Source organism: Vicugna pacos, chromosome 4 (genome assembly GCF_048564905.1).
Source record: "Vicugna pacos chromosome 4, VicPac4, whole genome shotgun sequence".
NCBI classification, from domain to species: domain Eukaryota; kingdom Metazoa; phylum Chordata; class Mammalia; order Artiodactyla; family Camelidae; genus Vicugna; species Vicugna pacos.
Genome location: NC_132990.1, coordinates 21,602,314 through 21,627,388, shown reverse-complemented (window position 1 = coordinate 21,627,388; position 25,075 = coordinate 21,602,314). Strand labels below are relative to the sequence as shown.

General features: G+C 39.8%; 1 protein-coding gene and 1 pseudogene across 1 annotated transcript in view; both read right to left on the bottom strand.

The window, feature by feature from the left end:
- SAXO1 (stabilizer of axonemal microtubules 1) overlaps window positions 1–25,075 on the bottom strand; it is an 86,104-nt gene that overhangs the window by 45,211 nt on the left and 15,818 nt on the right. The gene's annotated exons all lie outside the window — the stretch shown is intronic.
- On the bottom strand, window positions 4,750–5,123 carry LOC102542628 (ATP synthase subunit f, mitochondrial pseudogene; annotated as a pseudogene).

Sequence of the window (25,075 nt, the reverse complement as noted above, 5' to 3'; positions counted from 1 at the left end):
TTGAACTGATTCTGATTGGCTCAAGTGTTTACAAGTTAGGATTAACAATTAAGAATAATTATGAAGTTTAATTTACGGGAGGCCTGAAACAGGTTTATTCTAGAGTCATTTTCATGCTCTGAGGTTGCTGAGCTCTTTCATCAAACTATTTTCTGGCACCTTTTGGCCTAAACTCTCAGAAGCCACAGTAGGAACTGAGGCACTGCTTGGGAGCATGTGTTTAAGCAAACAAATCAGAAGAGTGGGAGGTGGCTCACGGCTGTGGTGGGTCAGATTTGGGATCTGTGGTTCGAAAGGAAGCTTCAGGAGATGAAGGCGGCGAGTTTTAGCAGCTCATTAATTCTCCAGACCCACCGAAACTGGTACGTGATGCTCACTAAATGCCTTGCCCGTCAGGAAGGCCTGCCCTGAAGGGGAGTCTTGTCACCACTGCCCGGGCTCTGAGCAGCTGCAGGGGAGGAAGGAGGGTGCACTGTGCCGGGATCAGGAAAGTCTCCCCATGGGCTGGGTCCAGCTCGCCTTCAGGGAGTTTCTAGATACACTAGTCCTCTCTAGTATAATGATAAATCACAAACTTTCTTCTTTTAATTGAAGTATAGTCGATCTACAATGTTGTGTTAATTTCTGGTGTATAGCATAGTGATTCAGTTATACATATACATATATATATATTCCTTTTCATATTCTTTTTCATTATAGGCCACTACAAGGTATAGAGTAAAACAAAAAAAAAGTATAGAATATAGTTCCCTGTGCTATATAGTAGTACCTTGTTGTTTATTTTATATATAGTAGTTAGTATCTACAAATCCCCAACTCTCAATTTATCCCTCCTCACCTCCTCTCCCCTCTGGGAACTATAAGTTTGTTTTCTATCTCAATGAGTCTGTCTGTGTTTTGTAAGTAAGTTCATTTGTGTCTTTTTTTTTTTTTAGATTCCATATCTAAGTGATATCATATGGTATTTTCTTCTTTCTGGCTTCACTTAGTATGATGATCTCCAGGTTCATCCATGTTGCTGTAAATGGCATTATTGTATTCTTTTTTATGGCTGAGTAGTATTCCATTGTATAAATAGACCATAACTTCTTTATCCAGTCATCTGCAAATGGACATTTAGGTTGTTTCCATGTCTTGGTTACTATAAACAGTACTGCTATGTAAAGAAAAAGGAACTACTGTATAGCACAGGGAACTATATTCAATTTCTTGTAATAACCTATAAGGGAAAAGAATCTGAAAAAGAATACATATTTATATGTATGTGTATAACTGAATCACTTTGCTGTATACCTGAAACATTGTAAATTAACTATACTTCAATAAAAAAATTAAAAAATAAAAAGTGCTGCTATGAACACTGGGGTGCATGTATCTCTTCAAATTACAGTTTCCTACAAATACATGCCCAAGAGTAGGATTGCTGGATCATAGGGTAAGTCTATTTTCAGACAAACTTTCAAAATCCCTATGTTTCTAATATTAAATAGCACATTTGATTTATGGAAGGAAGTGCATATGTATTTTTTGATTCCAAACAAAACACATAAGGGTATAAAGAAAAAAAAATAAAAACTCATTGAGAACTCTACTACGCAGCCATCATTTAACATGTTGGTGTATTACTTTCCAGTCTTTTTCCACCTGCATCTTTAACATAGTCAAGAGATTTTCACCTTTAAAATGGGGTTATCCTGAAGAGCATCACCTAAGAGCCAATGGAATAAAGTGACTCACAGACTTGGGAAATTCAAATCTGAGCAGCCCCTAGCCCAACACCTGACAGCAGAGCAGGTGTGAAGTGTTAAACCGACTTCAAAGTCTTTGCTAAGGACCTCTGGAAATGGACAGGACAACATCTATGAGAATCACTTTAACAGACATGTTTCTCCCCTGTGTTGCTAAGTTATTTCTTTGTGGTTGTGATCATTAAATAGCTTGCTAATGGAAAGGAGAGGAAAAGACCACCCCTATTCACCTCCACTCTTAGTCATAAAATACCCCATGGTATTCTCAGAACAACACCTTCATGTCTACATTATTTGCTTTTATTTCTACAGCCACCTTGGGAGGTAAGCAAGGCTGGTCCTCACCAATTTCCAAAGAAGCCTGGAAACTAAGCCAAATAGAGGGCAAGTGACTCACCAAAATCATACAGGTGGTTGGGGGCAAAATAAGAACTAGAACTCAGGTGTCCTGCCCCCTCCACCCTTTCCAGAGAGTCCCCGAGTAGATGCTTTGGAGAAGGGAGTAGATTACAATTTCTCATGCAGCCCGGAGACATCACTGAGCCAGTGTGACACTAGTCATTGCAGCCATTGTGTGTGTGTGTGTGTGCGTGTGTGTGTGTGAGAGAGAGACTTACAGCAGAAAAAAATTTTAAAGTAAATGAAAGTGAAATAATAAAAGAGGAAAATCCAACATCATTTCCTCCCCAAGTATCTTAGCTGGATTATACAAAAGGGACCAGTAGGGGCAGCTCACTTACAGGAGAAATCAAAGAATGACATTAAAAGCAGAAATCAAGACATGATGACCTAATTTCTTCTCAGGTATAGGGTCTGACCTGGTGCAGTAAGAAAGGATGATTCTTCTAAATAAATAGACTAAAATGCTTGTCAGCCTGAGAGTGACACCTCTCCCAAGCTGCACGGTCACACTCGTGCACGCTGGGCTCCTCTCTGGGCTGAGCCTTACCAGTCCAGACAATTGCATCGCATGTCCTTGGGGATGGCCAGTCTCTGTTCTTTGACGGCAGATTTAGTTTCTGAGCAGAATCTAGTCCAGGATGCAAAAAACAAAAATCATTCTCCCTTTCTGTGCCTTGATGTATTTCTCAAATGTATTGAAGAATGCATATTTATAATTAGAAGAACAGATACTCACAGTCGGGAGTGCTAACTCTTTTTTTTTTTTTACATTTTTTATTGATTCATAATCATTTTACAGTGTTGTGTCAAATTCCAGTGTTCAGCACAATTTTTCAGTCATTCATGGACATATACACACTCATTGTCACATTTTTTTCTCTGTGATTTATCATAACATTTTGTGTATATTTCCCTGTGCTATACAGTGTAATCTTGTTTATCTATTCTACAATTTTGAAATCCCAGTCTATCCCTTCCCACCCTCTACACCCCCCCCCCGGTAACCACAAGTCTGTATTCTCTGTCCATGAGTCTATTTCTGTCCTGTATTTATGCTTTGTTTTTGTTTGTTTGTTTTTGTTTTTTAGATTCCACATATGAGCGATCTCATATGGTATTTTTCTTTCTCTTTCTGGCTTACTTCACTTAGAATGACATTCTCTAGGAGCATCCATGTTGCTGCAAATGGCATTATGTTGTCAGTTTTTATGGATGAGTAGTATTCCATTGTATAAATATACCACATCTTCTTTATCCAGTCACCTGTTGATGGACATTTAGGCTGTTTCCATGTTTTGGCTATTGTAAATACTGCTGCTATGAACATTGGGGTGCAGGTGTCATCCTGAAGTAGATTTCCTTCTGGGTACAAGCCCAGGAGTGGGATTCCTGGGTCATATGGTAAGTCTATTCCTAGTCTTTTGAGGAGTCTCCACACTGTTTTCCATAGTGGCTGCACCAAACTGCATTCCCACCAGCAGTGTAGGAGGGTTCCCCTTTCTCCACAGGGAGTGCTAACTCTTGAGCTCCAGATACGTATCACATTTGATCTCACAGCAACCCACCCTGTTTTTTTAAGTATAAAAACCAAACTGAAGGGCTCAGCAACTTGTTCAAAGTCCTAGAGTAATTGCCAGAAACAGGATTCTAATTCAGCTCTGCAGGCTCTACAGTTTGCCACACTCTTCAAGTTTAGAGGCATTCAGTTCCTGGAGGCTGAGTGAGCCGGATCATGTCCCCAGGAGGGAAGAAAACCCCATCCCAACACAGGCTCCCTGCTCCTCAGGCCTCTCAGACCTCACCGGGGCCAGTACCCAGGACAGTCTCCTCTCGCGTCCCCACTGTGGCCAAGGCAGGGGTGCATTCTGAGGACAGAAGATTTTCATTCCCTAGGGTGGCCTGCAGAGTGGGGACACAGAGTCCTCCCCACTCAGCTCAACCCAAACTGGCCACAGGCCCCAATATTGACATGTCCAAGGAGGGACGACACAGCTGCCCCCAAATCCAGAGAAAATGACAACCCTGTAGTGTGAGGCACCAAGACAAGAAAACATTTCACTACAAAAATGCAGCTGGATGGATTGGGACATCACATGTCTTGGTAATAAAACTGTCCCTCACCAGAGAGGACTCCGAAGGAAGCCCGAATATGGGGCCCCGGCAGGAGCTCTGACACATCAGGGCAGGCAGCCAGTCTCCTAGGAGAAGCTCTGCAAAGGACACTGAAACACATTGACAGAGGAGCCACGAGCACAAGGTCCTGCACCATCCGGATCCTCGGCTGACTTCCGGAAGAGTCACCCTGGCAGCGGAGGTGATCCTGGGTAGAGCCTTCCTTCAGGTGCCTTTGTACATAAAACAACATACAAGAGAAAGCAACAAGCACAGAGGTGAACCAGGCAGTTCGGCTCACTTTCCACTGAGATGCTGAGCTTCTTCACCAAAGCCATTCCATTCTCCTGTGTTAACTTGCAGGATTTAGAGATGTCTGTCTTGGAAAAGAACTGCTTTTCAAGATTCACGGAGCAGTACCTTGGCAATCTTTCCTTAATTCATTCATGGAACTTCTTTTTTTCTTTTTTTTTTTTTTACCAGTCATCTTTTATTGGGTGGTGATTCTCTAGTAGGATGTGAAAGGATTCGGGGGTGCAGGGCAAAGGTCCTGGTCAGGAATGCAAAGCGCGTCTCCTTCAGTGGTACTTGCACAGCCGCTCGTGTTTGAGCTCCTTGTAACATGGCAGTAGTTGAAAAGCATATAAGCTGCCAACACCATGGAAAGCCCCATGATGCTCCCTTTCTTCACATTGATGTACTTGTTGTAATACTGGTAGTAACCTCTTTGAAACGCTCCAGCAATGCCTTTCGGGTGAAATCCCGCATCAGTATCCAGCTTGGCAGCTCCCCTAATTTGTCATCCAGGAGCCTCTTCTCCTTCAGTGGTACAACTGACGCCATCTTGGAGTCCTGGCTGTCCACTTCATGGAACTTCTATATACCAAATCTGTGACAGTTTACAGAGGCAACAAATTAAAAGCTATGATCGTCAACCCCAAGGAGCTCCAAGTCCAGTCAAGAGCTACAAGTATTTCTGCTTCTCCATGACTACTTCGATGGCTCTATTTACACAAAGCTCAAGGGAACACAATGCTAAGCACCTAAATCAGCAGAGGAAATCAGGAAAGGCTTCAAAAATGAGGTGGCATGCGGCTAAGGAGAGTCAGCCCAATGGACCATCAGCAGGGAGGACATCCAAGGAAGAAAGGAAAATAAGAGCAAAGGTACAGAAAGAGAGAGAACAAGGTATTATTTCCAAAATCACTGACAGTCCTATATTCCTGGACCATAAAATGACAGGTGAGACAGGCTGGGAGATTAGCTGGACAAGGCAGCAGAGGCCGCACCTTACAGAGCCTTCAACAACACGCAAAGGGGTTTTCGTTGTACGCTGCAGGTGACGGAGATCCCAGATGAGCCCCGAGCAGAAGTAGAAAGGGCCACGCATCTCTGGAAGCTCGCTCTGGCTACCACATGAAGGGTGGACTGGAGAGCACAGGGAGCTCTGCTGGGACTCTTGGAAGCTGCTGTCCCAGTTTAAGCAAGACTCATGGGATCCTGCAGCAGTCAGGGCTGTTTGGTGGGGGGGGGGGGCAGGGACCAACAAGGGAGAAATGTTAGGAAGCAGAATTGTCAGGACTTGGAACTTTGGGATGCTATGCAGTGTTCCCTGCTGCTCATGAACCAAGGCAGGCCTGGCTTTAGGGAGTATTTTCAGTGGAAACCTGGATGTTGGAAGTTTAATTACATACAGTGTGACAACTATAGCTGGACTGCACAAAGAGGGGAGATCCATTTTGTTATTGGGTTTGTCAGCTCAACAGAGCAAGTGTGGGCTTGGGTTACGGGGCTCCCCGTCTGCTCCTCCTGGCACAGCTGCCAGGAAGAACCCGGCTCCTGCAGCTCCAAAAGGAGCCCAGAGGTCTCCCGCTAGGAGAGGCCAGAGCTTTCGCAGCCACCACTCTGTCTCTGTCTCCCCTGCCCTTTCTGTTCCGGCAGCTGCATTCCAAAGACTAATGAGAACAAGGTGCAACACGGTTTAACAATCTTGATACATTCCTTAGCAAAACATAATTTCTTTAAAAACACATTGACTGCCTTACAGTGACTCCATCAGGCCAGACACATGTCAGGAAAAAAGCATGAGAAAATTTGGCAGGTATGTATAATGTGTCAATAATAAATTAGAAGAAGTTTATTTTCACAAAACCAAATGGCCAGACTTGCTCGTGGTTTCCTACCAAGGAGTAAGAATTACTCCCCAGAGAGAGTAATCAAAGCGCAATTAGAGCAGTCCTGTAATTTTTTTAAACATACTATCCTTTCTTCACACATCATTGCTCCTTCGTTTTTAGCAAGGGTCCTTAACTCAGAAATAGTAATGGTCTTTTCTAGGTTTGAGTCCTTCAGTGATAACATGTAGTCATAAAACAGGTTTAAAAAAAAAGGCAATTGGTTTACAGTTAAGACTAACTGTCCTTCACAATGTATCCATTCATTTGTTCATTTAACAAATAGTAGCATTGCCTATTGGGTTGGTCTATTCCAAATGCTAGCAAACAGAAAATCTATTTTCCTAATAATGGCAATAATTGTTAGCCCCTGGGCAGGAATTTTATCACTGAGGATATTCTATTAAAGTCCTAAATTATTTGGGTAAAAGACTCTTGAATAAAAAGAGACTATTGTACCAGGGTGACTCCATGTTTTCAAAATGCAGCAAATGGTTAGAGAACAGAGAAACAAACAATAGAAGAAGGTAAATATAGTTTTAAAACAAATCAGACTAAAGATGGATGACATATGTTTCAGAAAATAGCAGAGACTTGACCTTATGAAAAATAACGTTTTTTCCATGGCCTAACAGAACTGAAATCATAGTCTTCCAGAAAAGAATATCTCACCATCTTAACTAAGACTGTAAAGACTTTTACCTGGAAACATTTTGGAATTTCAAAAAGACTCAGTAGTAAGGAGGCCAGGGGAACAAAAGCTGCCATGCACAGTTGTAGGGGAAGTGCACTACACCCAAGTGACAGGGTGACACATCTAAGAGGACACTGTTCCCTTCGGAGACACTGTCAATTTGCATATTTGGACAATTTTTCAGGAGCCATTAGTGAAGGGTATTGTTCTAATACCACAGCATGACAATTTTCTGACACGTGGAAGGAAAATGTATTGAGGAAAGGGCGCCTGTTTCTAATTTGAACAGAGGCTTCATATAGGCTAACAGTGGCTCTAATGGGGAAGTTATGATTTCTGGATGAAACACAACTCAGTGCTTCTTTGGAATGAATTGCTACTTTGAATCAACTTTCCAACCCAAGCTTTGCGCACAACATGCCACACATTTATTATATAAAGAAGAAAGCCACCAACATGACTGTCTGGTATGATCAGCTCAGGTGATCGACCAGGATGTTACTGAAGACACAGTCATGATTCTGTTGCTGTAGAAGCAATCATCTCAGCACAGAGACACCCAGGTGACCTTGAGGCCACATTCCACAGCCCTTAACTCCACGATCACCACATGTTTCCTCCCCCTCTTCCTCACACCTGGAGAAAAGGAACTCTTGCAGGATGACAGTGGCCCTGACCTCTAGTCACTGCACAAGGAGGAGCCTCTGACTTTGATCGATAAACTTTGTCATAACTGATGAGACTTCAGGGTTTGTTTCTGCAGCACTGACAAGCATCACATGGGCCCCTGCCTTCCCTTTCCTTGTGCTTCTCTCAGGTTGTCCACCTGCCCCCCTGCCATGATCACCTGTGTTCAGTAATGCTATGGTGGGCAAGGGAGTCAGGGAAGGAAGAGCAAAGACTCAAGTCTTCCTCTCTGAACCCTCACAGCTGAAGTCTTCTGTGAGGACTCCAGGCTTTCAGACACTAAGAGTTTCCTTTGAGAGTGACCCCAAATTTCAGCACTGTTCTAGGATGGCTAAAATTATTTTGATACCATCTGCTTATCCCAAGAAAAAAATGGCAGGTTCTTATGGTGTATTTGAAAGAGCACAGAATGAGGAGTCAGGAAGAAGAGGTTTCAGTTTGGGTTTTACGACTTCCTAGTGACAAAGTGACTCTGAAAGTGCCATTTATCTCTGACTGTCACCATCTTCTTCAAAAGGGGGCTAAAGGTATCTTCTCTTAAAAGGGGATAATGAAGATACAAAGCACATGTAAAAAAAATTGAAATAAAGCATACAGCATAAAGAAATACTAGCAAAAGAAAAGCATCTGTTCAAACTTCCTTACATATCCTAGCTCACAAGTCACCCAAACCCCCAAATGCCCTTTCCAAATTCTAAGGAGAACAAAAATATTCCTAACTGGATGTTTAGGAATGTCTTACTGCACATGTATTATGCTAGGCTGTATGTACAAAGCTAATAGAATTTCAGCTTACATCTGTATAGCACCCTACAGTTTATTAAGTTCTTCCATATACATTAAATCATGGCAGAGCTGTGCATTTTATAAGCTGAATGTATGTTTCATTAAGCACTTGGGCCTTTGGGTAATCAATGTATGTACCACAGGCAATCCCATTATATGCAACTAGGAGCATATTATATAAATTATCACATGATGTATATTGTTGTATATTTACTTTTATAACATGAATGGCCATGTTTATGATTTAGATGATGCTGAACATTTTGTCAGGAATAAAACCCCTACTTAAAACTAGATTCCTACAGGAAAACATGATTCGTCTTAATGATGATTCATTTTACCCTGGTTTCCAGATCATACAGCTACTCAAACCAACTTCCTACCTGAACAGAGTTTGTGAAAATCAGTATCAAAAGAGGGTATTAAAACCTCTGGCGGAGGGAAAGTATAGCTCAGTGGTAGAGTGCATGCCTAGCAAGCACACGGTCCTAGGTTCAATCCCCAGTACCTCCATCAAAAAAAAGAAAGTAAATAAATACTCAATTATCTCCCCCCAAAATAAATAAATAAATAAATATTTTATGGTTACAGGATGGGGTGGGAAGGGATAAATTGGGAGTTCAAGATTTGAAGATACTAACTACTAAATACAAAATAAACAAGTTCATACTCTATAGCACAGAGAACTATATTCAGTATCTTGTAGTAACTTATGCTTAAAAAGAGTATGAAAACAAATATATGTATGTTCCTATATGACTGAAATATTGTACCGTACATCATAAATTGACATGACGTTGTAAACTGACTACCCTTCAATAAAACATGTTTTTAAAAAGAAAAAAGAAATTTTAAAAAAACTCTGGAAATTTCTTCTGTGTTTTGAACTTTTCCCTATGGAAACTGTAAGTTTTTATTTTTAAAAGGAAGTAAGATAATTTGACTTTGAGTGCCCAAAAATCAGTTATAGAAGAAGTTATATTGATTACAAGGTATGAATAATCTCTCTCCTCCATCATCGATCACTGTTTTCCTGGAAAATGGCAAATATTCCACCTCCTTTTAATGGAATCATCTTGAGAATGGCTTTGAGACTAGAAAATTAGTAAAACAAATAAAACGATGCCAAAACCTAACATTCTATGTCTCTTTCCTTCCCTGGTCCACTACTTCTTAAGTGAAACTGGAGAATGGACTCCTCATTCAATACCAAAGGACTAATTCAATTAAGCTTAAATTGAAGTCCTGTTTTATATGGATATTAATACAGTCTGCAATGACGTTTATAAAGAGCTCAGAGATTTTTAGGGTATTGATGTTATCTGAGCCTTAAGTGCTCAAATAGCCATAGTTATTAACGCAGATTTATCTTAGAGAACTTCAAACATATACATTTAATTTTTAGAGATGACCCATTCATAATTAAACAATACTAGCTATAGGAAAATTTACTTTTTTAGTCATCATGCACACACACACTCCCCATCTCATAATACTTCATTCTTCAAATGTTTAATACTTTCAGACTTTTTTTAAAAACAAACAACTCAGAAGTGATATCACCAAAAGAACTGTAAGAAGAATATCAAATTCACTTCAGACTATGCTGAAATAAAGTTTTGAATCTGACCTATGTCACTCAAAGGTTCTCAGCATGTAGGTGGTGGGTAGCTTTCTGCTGAGAATAATTTAAGGGGCACAATAAGCTCTTACGTTTCCCCAAAGCAACCTCCACATCACGCCTGACGCGACCAACACTTGCTATTGACTCTAACCGTTGAGGGATGGGGAAGAGGTAGGAAAGGAACTAACTTTTTTTTTTTTTTTTGGTCAAGTAGTATGTACCACATAGAAAAGGCGTGTCTGTACCTATGCAATCCTATTTAAACCTTCAAACGGCCCCTTGGGCAGCGATCATCACCTTTGTTTTACAGAGAAAGCAGATACTAACATTAAGTAACCAGCCCAAGGCAACACAGCTCCAAGTGTCAGACTGAGCCCACACCTGTTTCCAGATGCCACCACCTCCCATACACTGAGGAGGATGTTAATTCACCGATTTTCGTTTTTCTTCTAACTACCACCAAAGAATCCAGGCCCTACTTCCTACAACCTACTATGACAGGCATTCAAAAGTAAGGAAGTTGATAGACTATATGATAACCTGTAAGAATCTAACAAAGACTCCCAGTTAACATGGTGACCAGAGAAGGGTGAGGCCTCAGCCCATTAACACACACTTACCTATTGGGATGGGATGGTTTTGCAGATTGTTTGTGGCTGAGCACTTTGTCAGGAAGTGAAACCCTAATAAAACTAGATTCCTACAAGAAAATATGATTTGCTTCCTATTAAGGCCTCCAGATTTTATGGCCACAGAAACCAGAAACTGGCTGATGACCTTCTGAAGAAATGCCAGTAAGGGACAGATACAAGTTGTCCAAGGCTAAGGAAGGCTGGGAGTCTACAGAGTAACAGTAAAGCTATACCATTAATAGAGGTCCTTTCAAAATGCCAGGCATAGGGGACGGTACAGCTAAAGTGGTAGAGAGCATGCTTAGCATGCATGAGGTCCTGAGTTCAATCCCCAGTACTTCCTCTAAGAATAAATAAATTACCTCTCCCCACCAAAAAAAAAAAGGTTAAAAAAATTGTTTAAAAAGATCTTTGGAAAAAAAAAAAAAAGCCAGGCACTGTTTAGTTCTGAGAAGAACCCTACGAAATATTGTGATTTGCCATACCACTCCCTCTATAGATAAGGAAACAAGGCTGAAAAGTCTGTTAAACCTGACTGCTTCACATAATGTATTCGTTTCCTAGGACTGCCCTAACAAAGTGCCACACGCCAGGTGGTTTAGACATCAGACATGCACCGTCTCACAGTTCTAGAGGTTGGAAGTCCAAAATCAAGGTGTCGGCAGGCAGCCTCCTTCTGAGGCCTGTGAGGACCATCTGTCAGATCCACACCTCTTCTAGCTTTTCGTAGCCTCAAGCTCCTTGGCTTCTAGATGTCCTCTCTGGGCCTTCACATTATCTTCCCTCTGTACGGGTATGCCTCTGTCCAAATTTCCCCTTTTAATGAGGACCCCAGTCATACTGGATTAGGGCCCACCCCAATGACCTCATGTGGCCTTGATTATCTCTGTAAAGATGCTATTTTCAAATGAGGTCACATTCTGAGGTACCAGGGGTTAGCACTCTGACATCTCCTGGGGGACACAATTCCAGTCACAACAAACAGCTATTGAGAGGTCAGCCTGGCCTCTATAAATCTGACCTCCTTGAGGAAGCCAAGCCCCCTCAGGTGCAGAGCCTTCCAAGTGAGAGGGCTGGAGAGAGAAATGGGTGGCTGGAAGCAGCAGGGATGAGGAAGACAGTGACCACCTTTAGAGCATGTACCATTCTATCAAACTGTTTTCAACACCACCCCACACACCCACTGAGAGCTCATCCATGATCACACCTGCTGTGTGTGCAGCATGCGTAACGTCTTGCAGGAAATGCAGGGCTTGGTCAGCCTCAGCCTCTGTCCTCAGAAAGCTCAGCCAGGGGCAGGGAGTGGGGGTAACACAGCTCCCCTGTAACCATTACAGTGCAGACATCAAGCCCAAGACACTACGGGAGAGGCACCAGATACAGTGCAATATGGAAATACAGAGCAGCAAGACTTCTATTTCAACTCAGGATGGCTTCATGAGAGAACAGCCTTTGCTATGGGCAGGTTTCAATGAAGAAGATGCAACACACAAATCTAGAAAGTGAAGAGAGGCAGCTCCTGTTGAGAGCTTCAGATGGAGGGCCAATGCTGGGAGCTCTGGTGGAAGCTTCAAGCTTCTACCCATAGTCCTTCTGTCCTCTATGCAATAGGTATGATTCCTAATTTCCACCTGAAGAAGTTGAAGCCTGGAGATTTCAGGGAGGGGGTCAGGCCAGAATCCTAACCTCCAACTCATCTGGAAACCCCAAGGTCTTAAGTAGCACAGGACTCAGGTAGCCGGCTCTCAAGAGCTAGAAAACCACAAAATGAGTAAAGCCAATGCATCTTCTTATCACTTTGTTTTAAAACACAAAAGTATGGTTCGGCATGCAAAATCAGAGGGATTTAATTTCAAAAATACCAAGTCTGCTCAAATTCACTGCAGTATGAAATAAAATCGTCTACTGTAGCCAAAGCAGCAAAAATAAAAAAAAATTTAGAGATGTATAAAATTGGCGATTCCTAAAAACAGAAGTGATCATGTAGCCAGCGAGGGTAGGTGTGCACACGTACGTATGTTTGTGTACGTGTGTTTTTACGTGTACATTTTCTTCCTTTAAGCCACTAAAACCTCAGGAAAACTTTATGACAACAACATGCCGTGTACGTAAAAGACGGATGGGTTAAAGTTACTGTTTTCTTAGGATGTGTGTGGTGTTTGACAGCCACGCACCAGTGCACTATCTGGAAGGATTTAGGGTCTCTGCTGTAAAATTATTTATTAGTTGTTATTTATATTACGTGCTCACTAGCAGACCACCCAGTGCTGTAACAACAAAAGCAGTCACGCTGCATCTCTCCAAAACAAGCAAAAGACCACGGGGGCCACCTCGGGGTGTCACCACTGAAAGATGTGGCTTCCGGCAGGGAAGTATGTTCTGTGTTTTGAAGGTGCTGCCATCCTAACAGAGACCCAGTAAATGGAAACCGCCGGGCTCAGCAGGAGAGGACTCTGGCTAAGTCACCCCTTTCCAAGCCTCAGTTCTGTCGTCTGTAAAAGGAAAGGCTGCAGCAAGGGTCTCTCAGACCCAGGCCCCTCTGAATCCTGGATTTTTACAAGACTGGAATCTGTTAGCAGTTGCACACTCACCCCTGGATGTGATCTGGGCTAACCTCAGTGCCTGGGGGCCTTGGGATCTGACAGGCTGCCCTCATCTTTTTGACCTCCCGATTTGGTTTGAGTAAGCTAACAAGGCATATCTGAACATTCTTAAGGGTTTCAAAAGAAAAGCCCATTGTATAACACAATTTTATTAACTATGTCAAGGTTATAGCTCCACTAGACCATCCAAGAAGAGATCGAGTTTTTCTTTTTGAAATGTGGAAAGTAACTATAGAATGCCACATTTCTACCACTGATGCTGATTAAAGCAAGTATAAAAATAAATCAATAAAGCAACTCTCTCTCCACCCCGTCAACTCCCGCCAAAAAAGTCCTTTGGGAATTTGTTTTTTTCCATTGAGTGATTTGTCTAAAACTTTCATCAACCTAATACACAAATACCTTCTCCTTCGGTACACAGGATTATTCCACATTAATCCCTTCACTTTTAGTGGTCAACATCTCTCTCTCTGGCAAGTTTCATCATGGAATAACGCATTCAGGAAGCTCACCAATGGTGTAGCTCAGTCTAATCTTTCTTAGGGTGTAGTTACCTCTTTAACCAAAGTCATCTAGTTCTACTGACTGGACTGCAACTTCCGGTTCCAAGTCCCGCACTCCACCCATGAAAGCAAGACACTCTCTAGGCTAGTAGGAGGGCTCACAGAGGGATGTTGTTCCCATGCCCTTTCTAAAGCCTGGCTCCCATTTAATGATTCCCAAACCTGGCTGCATCCCCATCACTTCTGGAGACCACATCCTACCCCAGGTCTGATCAATCTGTCAACACAATCTACACTTTTTTCAAAGCTTCCTCAAGTCATTCAGGTTTAGAAACTACTGCACATTCACAATACCCGAGAGTTCAGCAGAATTATCTTTACCAACTCCCACAGGCAAGAAGAACACTTTAGGCCAGAGTGAGACTCTTACAAACAGAACATAGTCAACTTTTCTACCTTGGTAAAGGGCAAAGGCATAGTTGGATGCTGCAAAAGATCACAATATACCCTAAAAGGAGAAGGTAAACATAATCCAAACAATGATGACTTAAAAATAGACATTTTAGTAAATAAGGGAATTCAAACAATCTAAAACAATAAAACAAGTATTTTAATACAAGTTTTTTAAATTTCCAAACATACTCTAAAGTAGAAATAATCATTTAATAAATTTCCAAAACATCACCCATTCTCCAGTTACCCAAATTTTGTCACTTGCTTCATCAAACCCCCTTTTTCCTTTGCTAAAGTATTTTAAAGCAAACCTCAGAAATCACTCTTTTTTTCTTTTTTAAGAAATCACCCTTGTATACTGTAATATGCATCTCTACAGAAAAGGCTTTTGACAAAATTCAACATTCTCCACTGATTTAAACTAGGAAGAGGAGGAAACTTCCAGAACATGATAAAGGCCATATATGAGAAACTCACAGCTAACATCATATGCAATGGTGAAAAATTAGAAGCTTTTGTCTTAAGATCAGGAAAAAGGCAAGGATGTCTATTTTCAACACTTCTATTCAATACAGTATTGAAGTCCTAGCCAGAGAATTATTCAAGAAAAAGAAATAAAAGGTACCCAAATTTAAAAGGAAGAAGTAAAATTATTTGTTTACAGATGACATATTCTCATACATGAAAACTCTAAAACAAAAAAGTGTTTTCAATTAACTGTTCAATCTAATAAATTCAGCACAGTTGGAGGGAATAAAAAAATCACACAAAAATCATTTAAATTTCTGTACACTAACAATGAACAATCCAAAAAAGAAATTAAGAAAACAATCCTATTTGTAATAGCATCAAAATGAATAAAATACTTAGTAATAAATTAACAAAAATGGCAAAAGATTTGTACACCAAAAACTAAATTTTCTGAAAAAAATTAAAGATGACACAAATAAATGGAAAGACATTTCCATTTCCATGTTCATTGACTGGAAGGCTTTAATATTGTTAAGATGGCAATACTACGCAAAGCAATCTACAGATTAATGCAATCCTAATCAAAATCCCTGGCATTTTTTGCAGAAATAGAAAACCCATCCTGAAATTCATATGGACTCTCAAAGGACTCCAAACAATCAAAATAATCTTCACAAAAAAGAACAAGGTCAGAAGACTCTTATTTCCTGATTTTTAAACTTACTACAAAGCTACAGTCATCAAAAAAGTGTGGTATAAAAATGCATCAAAACACATGCTGGGGGGAGGGTGTAGCTCACTGGTAGAGTGTATGTCTAGTATGCATGAGGTCCTGGGTTCAATCCCTAGTACCTTCACTGAAAATAAATAAGTAAATCTAATCATCTCCCCCCAACAAAAAACAAAAACAATAGTAAATAAATTCTTTTAAAAAGAACACGTATGTAGACCAACAAAATAGAGCTCAGAATAGAGCTCAGATCATCACAAATATAGCCAAATGATTTTCAGAAGGTGTCAAGATTATCAATGGAGTCTTCAACAAATGGCACTGGGAAAACTGGATATCCACATCCAAAAGAATTAAGTTGGACCCTTACCTTACACACATACAAAATGTAACTCAAAATGGAATAAAGGCCTAACTGTAAGAATAAAACTTTGAAACCCTTAGAAGAAAACAGAAGGAAAGATTTGTGACACTGAATTGGTAATGATTTCTTGGTTATAACACCAAAAACACATGCAACAAAAGAAAAATAAATAAATCAGACACCAAATTAGAAATTTTGTCATCAAAATATACTATCAAGAGCCTGAAGAGACAACCCACATAATGAGAGAAAATATTTGCAAATCAAAAATCTGATAAGGGATTAATATCCAGAATATAAAAAAGAACTCTTACAACTCAACAACAACAAAAAACCCACAATTAAAAAATGAGTAACGGACTTAACAAATGTCTTACAAATGATTTACACAAATAGTCAATAAGTGCATGAAAAGATGCTCAATATCACCAGTCATTAGGGAAATGCAAATCTAAACCACAATGAGATATTACTTCATACCCAGTAAGATAGTTATTATAAAAAAAATTTAATAAGTGTTGGTGAGGATGTGGAGAAATTGGAAACTGTGCATTACTAATGGGAATAAGGTTAACAGTATGGAGGTTACTTAAAAAGCTAAACATAGAATTAGCATACACTCTAGCAAGTCCACCTCCAGGCACATACACTAAAGAATTGGAAGCAGGAACTCAAAGAGATGCTTTCATATCAATGTTCATAGCATTATTCACAGCAGCCAACAGGTGGAAACAACCCAACGTCCATCAACAGATGGGTAAACACAATGCATTTACATAAAGTATATTATTCAGCATTAAAGAGGAATGAAACTGAAACACGCTACCACATGGATAAACCTTGAAGACCTTATGCTAAGTGAAATAAGCCAGATAAAAATAAAAAACTACTGTATGACTCCACTTACATGATACCTAGAATAGACAAATTCTCAGAGATAGAAAATGTAATACAAGTTACCATGGGCAGAGGAGAGGAGAAAATAGGGAGTTATTATTTTAAACGGTACAGAGTTTCTGTTTGGGATGATGAAAGTTTTCTAGAAATGGACAGTGGTAATGGTTGCACATATAGTGAATGCATTTAATATCACTGAATTGGACATTTAAAAATTAGTTAAAGTGGTAAATTTCGTTTTATTTTATCCCACTAAAAAAAACACATTTCTTTAAAAATATGGTTATCTTCCTAATCTAATGATATATTTTTAAGCATTTTAGAATGTGCGGCCTCAAAACTTAAAGTCATTTCTTCTAAATATTTTTAGATCCTCCTTCCCTCCGCCCCATTCCTGACTCTCACACTAGCTGACCAACTTCTATTTAAAACAGCAGAACATTAGTTTCTTCGAGCTCATCATTTCTACAATCATTTAAATTAGGAATCAGCAAACTATGGTCCTGGGGCCAAATTTAGCCCACCACCTGTTTTTGTACAGCATGTGAGTTAAGGATGATTTTTATTTTTTTAAATAATTGAAAAAGTTAAGACAAATATATCATCACACATGAAAAATACATGTAACTGAAGTTTCAGTGTGATAATAAAGCTTCACTGGACACAGCCATGCACATTCTTCTCTGTGCTGTCCACTTCCATACTACAAAGGCACAGCTGAGTAGCTGCAGCACAGAGGATCTGGTCTACAAAGCCCAAAATATTTACTATCTGATCCTTTACAGAGAAACTTTGCCCATATCTGATCTAAATGAACAACTCAAAAAACTGCGATGTCAAACCACACTGAGCTTTCCACTGACTTAATACCGCACTTGGTCACTTTTTCTTCACAAAATTCTGACATGGCCATTCTCAGGCTGAACTGACCTTTACTTTCACAAATCAAACTGAAGATTTCTGAAAGTAGCACAAAGTTATCTTGAAGCCCATGGTAAGAAATTGGAGGGGGGAAGGGAGGTCACCATATTTGAAGATTTGAGTGACTGGCAGAACGCTAGCTATCTATCCCAGTATCTATATTCCTCTCCTTCTGTGGTGATAGAATCCCCAGTTTTTAGCTGGGCCACCTGGAAAGTCTTGTATGACACTTCTGTGAGGTGTATGTGTACACGATTCGTGCGTGAGGAATACTACTTTGTTCTGCTGCCTAGAAAACAAGAGGTAGTGGTTGGAGGTTAGACAGCTGTACTGGATTAGAGAGAGACAGAGACAGAGAGACAGCGATAGACAGAGAGACAGCGACAGACAGAGAGACAGCGAAATAGACAGAGACAGACAGAATGAGACAGAGACAGAGACAGAGTCAGTAAGACAGAAAGAGCCTGGGTGCCTGAGCTGCCCTATCAGCCCTAGATTTCTCTTAAGCAAAAGAAAAATAAGTTTTTATCTTGTGTAAGCCGCTGTCATTTCACATTTTCTAACGTGTAGTCAAACTTCATCCTCAATACTACAGTGATAGAAAGAAATAAAAGATGAAGTTTTTCAGTTCTGAACGTGATGAATTTTAAAGACAAATATATGGCCTATTTGGGGAGCCTGAGGGGGAAGAGGCAGGTGGCCCATTGGATCGGGGCTTTACATTAACAGAGGATAAGAAAAGGGCATATTATGTCTCATTATTTTTTAAAAGGTAGGCTCCAATTTGTAAACATATGCTTGTGTATTTATACAAACTTCCAGAAGATAACATAAGAAATCAAAAACAGTGGTGCCTTAGGTAAAGGGAACTGGCAGACTATTTGAACTTTTTAACCATGAACTTGTATTTCCTTTTAAACTTTTTTTCTTAGATCTTAAATTTCTGAAACAAAAATAATAAATTAACGGTACAAATGCTGCTTACTCAAGCCTAAATTCCCTAGAATATTTGAAATGATGATGAAAGATTTGGGCCAGTCATTTGTATTTTAATACGAATTAGTTTAGTAGTCAGGCTGCTTTCCATCAATAGACTCAAATAATTGTTCAATCAAATAAATACTTATCGAGAGACTACTGTCCTAGGGACTGGGGCTACAACAATACATCAGTCATCAAACAATTAAAATGCAAGAAAAATACCGTATGAGATCGCTCATATGTGTAATCTAAAAAACAAACGAACAAAGCATAAATACAGAAGAGAAATAGACTCATAGAAATAGAATACAGACTTGTGGTTGCCAAGGGGGTAGGGGGTGGGAAGAGATAGACTGGGATTTCAAAATTGTAGAATAGATAAACAAGATTATACTGTATAGCACAGGGAAATATACACAGAATCTTATGGTAGCTCACAGAGAGAGGAATGTGACAATGAATATATATATGTTCATGTATAATTGAAAAATTGTGCTCTACACTGGAATTTGACACAACGTTGTAAAATGATTATAAATCAATAAAAATGTTAAAATAAATAAAATAAAATAAAATAAAATAAAATAAAATAAAATAAAATAAAATAAAAATGCAAGTTGCAAATAACAAAAGGGAGTATGAGGTCAGTACAGATAGTGGTGAAGCCCGGGACCCAGGGGGCAGGCAGGCCTGGGGCTCAGGGGGGTCTTGGCACACCCACAGGACACTGAGCTCTTGAGGGATGGGGCAGTGGACAGTCAGGAAGCAGATGTGATGCAAGAACCCAAGGGAGCTGGGAGGCATTTTTCCATGTCTCACATCCAGCCTCTCAGAGGCCAGCAAGCTGACCTCTCATCTCCTATCAGGCTGTCACTCCAATGGCACTCGGCCCACCTGCCCTGTCACAGGGTGAAGGATGGGACAAATGGGGAGGGTGGGGGGGTGGGATGTAAATTGGTGTAGCCACTAAGGAACACTGCATGGAGTTCCTCAAAAAGTTAAAAACAAACCTACCACATGACCAGCAGTCCCACTTCTGGGTTTGTATCCAAGAGACATGAAAACAGGCTAACAGACATCTCTGCACTCCACGTTCACTGCAGCGTTATTCACAATTGCCAAGATATCGAAACAACCTAAGTGTCCATCAATGCATGAAAACATCTTGTCTATATGCACATGGCAGTATTATTCAGCCATGAGAAAAGAGGAAATCCTGCCTTTTGTGACAACAGCGATGGACCTTGAAGGCATCATGTTTAGTGAAGTAAGCCAGACAGAGAAAGAAAATACTGTGTTAACATTTACATGCAGAACAAAATCAAATATCAAACTCATAGAAACAGGGTAGAAAAGTGGTTGCCAGAGACTGGAGGTGGGAAAAACAGAGAGAGGTTGGTAAAAAGGTATAAACTTCCAAACTCCCAGCCAGAAAATAAATAAGATCTGAGGATCTAGTATGTAACATTATGACTATAGTTGGTAACACTATATTGTATAACTGAAATTTGCTAAGAATGAAACTTAATGTTCTTACCAAAAATAAATAAATAGGTGAGGTGATGGGCGTGTTAATTAGATAGGAGGAAACTTTCCACAATGTGTATCAAACCATCATGATGTATAATTTAAACATCTCAGTTGTGTCAATTATACTTCAGTAAAGCTAGGGGAAAAAAATTAAAAAGAAAATCTTTCCCATAATGGTTTAAAAGGGGGGAGGGGGTTGGGAGAGTTAAGTGTGCCCTAGTCACTGCAAGGACTTTTATAAAGAGATGCCAGGTCTCTGGAAGCACTTCTGAGCATGCATGCCACTATGCTAATCCCCAATTAGAAGGCAATTCATTACCCAGCTAATCGATGGATCAACTGAGTCAAAATGGCCAGTTTCATACATTCAGGAAACCATTATTTCCAAACAAAAATCCATATTCTGCCTTCAAATAAACAAAGGTGTCTCATTTGATCGGTGCCACATAGCTCCGGGAGACAGAACTGAATCTGTCTTTATTGCCTATCATTTTCCTCTCTGTTCAGAGAATCAAAGATTTATGCTAACAAGGTTATGCTTTTAAAAGCTATTTTCTGTATCTGCAGGGGAGGAAAAATCTTTATTTAAAAAATTTCCAAACTTAAAAAATGAAAATAAAAAAATCCCAGCAGAGATGAGAACGTTTTAAAAAGGGATTTTCAAAATTAAGTCACCCCAAACCGTCACACCAGAAAACTCTTCAAGATGATGTCGGTTTTTAAAGCATGGGGAGACCTGCCTCTTCTGAGATTACAGGTTCAGTTGAAACTGAAAACTCAACTAGGAATACCCAGATAGGGCGATGATGACATCAACAGCTCAAGAAGAAGCCCCCGGTTCTAAGATGCGGCAAAAAGTGGGAAACGGCAGATGCTTTTTTGGCTCTGGGCGAACTCCTGAGACCCCGGGTGGAAACTGTGAAGTAATAGAAGCAATTTGGTATTTAAATCTGTGAGACGAGGAGTACACAGAATGAAATGGAACAAATATCAGGGAAAACTGAGATTTCTCGTGGTGTTATTCCCCAAGTGGAAGCATTCTGCCTACTAAAACAGCTGTGAGAAATCCCGACTTTCTTACACTCTTTCATTACCAAAGCCAGTCAGATTTGCCTTTACTCATGCAACTCCCATCACCTTCAAAAGGGAATATTAAAAAAAAATTTTTTAAGGGCATATTCACTCTTCAAAGCAAAGTCCATTAAAGTTTTGGGGTGGGGGTGGGGGTTGTATGTTTCCATATAAATATTAACCTAAAAAAAACTATGAAGTTGAGACCTAGCAAGTTCATTTGCACTCATTCTGCACCTGACTCCTCCCAGGAGGGGCTGAAGTGTGGCAGCGGCTCTGACCACCTCCTCAGGCAGCGGAAGCCGCATCCATGGGGAGGCCACACCCGTGGGGAGGCCACCCTGACAGCGTGAGGCCTGGAGCCCACATTTCCTGCTGCTTATGAGTCAGGCTTTCCATCACACTCACCTCTGATGGGAAATAATGATGATCCAGGGGCCACCCGCTGTTTCTTTACACTTCTGGTCCTCCCAAACAATCCAATTCCCCACTTCTGGAAACCCCCATCTTTCAGAACATGGCCAAGGGAGTGGGAGCACAGGGGGCACCCACAGCACTTAAGTTGTCCCAGAGCTGACTTCTGAGTTTCCTTCACAGGCCCTCTCTTTGACTCCTTTGTATACATTGTTTGGTTAGCTGATTCTCCAGAAGAGAAGCAGCTTATTAAAAAAAACAGGTTAAAAAAAAAAAAAAACTACAGGCAGGCACACTAACTATAATCAAGGCACTTTTTAAGACAGGATCAATGGGTCCAAATTTCTGCTATCACCAAAAAAAAAGTCATTAAAGAAATCAAAGTGGCATATAATAGTATTTTAGGAAATTTTCTTTCAAAGTGATTTATCTGAGCAGTAAACAAGGAAAACCATTTTTTCCTCAATAAAACAGCAAAAAGTAACATTAGACCCAGTTACTGTGATTATCTACCAAATACTGAACTTTTAACCACATACCAGGTTCTAGGCTAAATACTCTACATTCTCATACATTCTTTACAATATCAAGAAACTAAGGCTCAGAAAGGTTAAAAAAAAAATGCAGGTCTGGGGAACCATATTCAGTATCTTGCAGCAGCCTGTAATGAAAAAGAATATGGAAACCAATATATGCATGTATATGTATGTCTGAAACATTATGCTGGACACCAGAGATTGACAAAATATTGTAAACTGACTATACTTCAATTTAAAAAAAACAAAAACAAAAAAAAATGCAGGTCTGTCTAGCCCCAGAATCCCTAACCTAGTTAATACACTGCATCATTCTGCATTGCTCTCTGGCTGTTTTGTGTACATCCTCCAATTGCATAGATTTTAAACTCTTTAAAAATAGCAATTATGTCTTCTACTTATCTTCACAGTCCCATGAAACTCAAGCAAAGGTCAACAAATTAAAAGGCATTTGAAAACATGCTGACTGGACTTCAGTACCAATTAACTCATTTTTTAAACAGTCCTATCTCTCCAAATCCTATAGAACTACCTAAGGAGACATGCGATGAGGAAGGCAGGGGATGCACAACCACATCAAACATGAGCTTGTCTCTTCCTCCCTTTGCACTGGGGACCCAAGGACCATGGGTGATTATGACAACAAACAGGCTGAAGGAGACACACTCTGGAGCCCATAAGATCCTCCCTCAAGTAAACTGAGCACATGAATAAAAACGACTGAAGATTTTTTCCAGTAGGCACTCCTGTTCCTTGTGTGTCCAGAACTAAGTCTTAGGTTGAAAGAACTGGGTCAATAAATTCAAAATGGCTTAAGGACTTAAATATAAGACAAGACAGGATAAATCTCCAAGAAGAAAACATAGGCAAAACATTATCTGACATAAATCTTAGCTGTGTTCTCCTAGGGCAGTCTACCCAGGCAACAGAAATAAGAGCAAAAATAAACAAATGGGACCTAATTGAACTTAAAAGCTTTTGCACAGCAAAGGAAACCTTAAGCAAAACAAAATGACAACCTACAGAATGGGAGAAAATATTTGCAAATGTTGAGACTGACAAGGGCTTAATATCCAGAATATATAAACATCTCATACAACTTAATAACAAAAAAACAAACAACCCAATCCAAAAATGGGCAGAAGAACTAAACAAGCAATTCTCTAATGAAGGCATACAGATGACCAATAGGCACACACAAAAAATGCTACGTATCACTAATTATCAGAGAAATGTAAATCAAAACCATAATGAGGTATCACCTCACACCAGTCAGAGTGGCCATCATTCAAAAGTCCACAAACAATAAATGCTGGAGAGGCTGTGGAGAAAAGGGAATCCTTCCACGTTGTTGGTGGGAATGTAGTTTGGTCCAGCCGTTATAGAAAACAGTATGAAGTGTCCTCAAAAAACTAGAAATAGACTTACCATATGATCCAGCAATTCCAATCCTGGGCATATATCCAGAGGGAACTCTAACTCGAAAAGATACATGCACTCCAATGTTCTCAGCAGCACTATATACAATAGCCAAGACATGGAAGCAGCCTAACTATCCACTGACAGATGACTGGATAAAGAAGCTGTGGTATATTTATACGATGGAATACTACTCAGCCATAAAAAATAAAATAATGTCATTTGCAGCAACACAGACAAACATAGAGATTGTCATTCTAAGTGAAGTAAGCCAGAAAGAGAACGAAAAATACAATATGATGCCATGCATATGTGGAATCTAAAAAAGGACACTATAAACTCACCTGCTAAACAGAAACAGACTCTCAGACATAGTAAACAATCTTATGGTTACTGGGGTAAGGGGGTGGGAAGGGATAAATCTGGGAGTTTGAGATTTACAAAAGTTAGCCACTATATATAAAAGTGGATTTTTTTATAGTTTCTTCTGTACAGAACAGGGAACTATGTTCAGTATCTTATAATAATCTTTAATGAAAAAGAATATGAAAATGAATATATGTACATATATATATGACTGGGACATTGTGCTGTACACCAGAAATTGACACATTGTAACTGACAGTACTTCAATTAAAAAAAAGATTTAAAAAAAAGAGCTGGGTTAACATCCTTTCTGACTACAGACAAATTAGTGGAAACTAACATCAAAAACAGGATTCATGGGCTAATACGTATGTATCATAAATTCAGTATTAGCTTTGGATAATTATTCAACCCAATCTGACACAGAAAAAAATGTACAAGTTTAACCACCAAAGCCAGTTTTTAAAAAACCCAAGACACAATTATTCCATTTATGCTTCTCCTCTTCCTCTACTTTTCCACGTTTCCACATTCTCATTAAACCATTTTAAATCTTACCCACATTACGGATGGATAAAAAAGAATGAGAGGCAAAAAATGGGGCAAAGATGAGCTGCTTTGTTGTTTTAACCCAAGGCAAACAACAAAAAGAAAGTCAACAGAGAAAGTAAGATTTGGAACCTTTGTATTCACATATCTGTACTTAGTCACCATATGCAATTAAAAGTCAGCTTTATTTTCTTAAACCTTTGCACTATCTTAAGGCACACTAAAATAAGTACTGAGGGGCCTCACCTCTAACACTCCCCAAAATACTTAGGCCTGAATTATTTAAATCATCTGTGACACTGTTGGTGGGAATGCAGTTTGATGCAGCCATTATCAAAACAGTAAGGAGATTCTTCAAAAAAACTAAAAATAGACTTACAGTATGATCCACCAATTCCACTCCTGGAC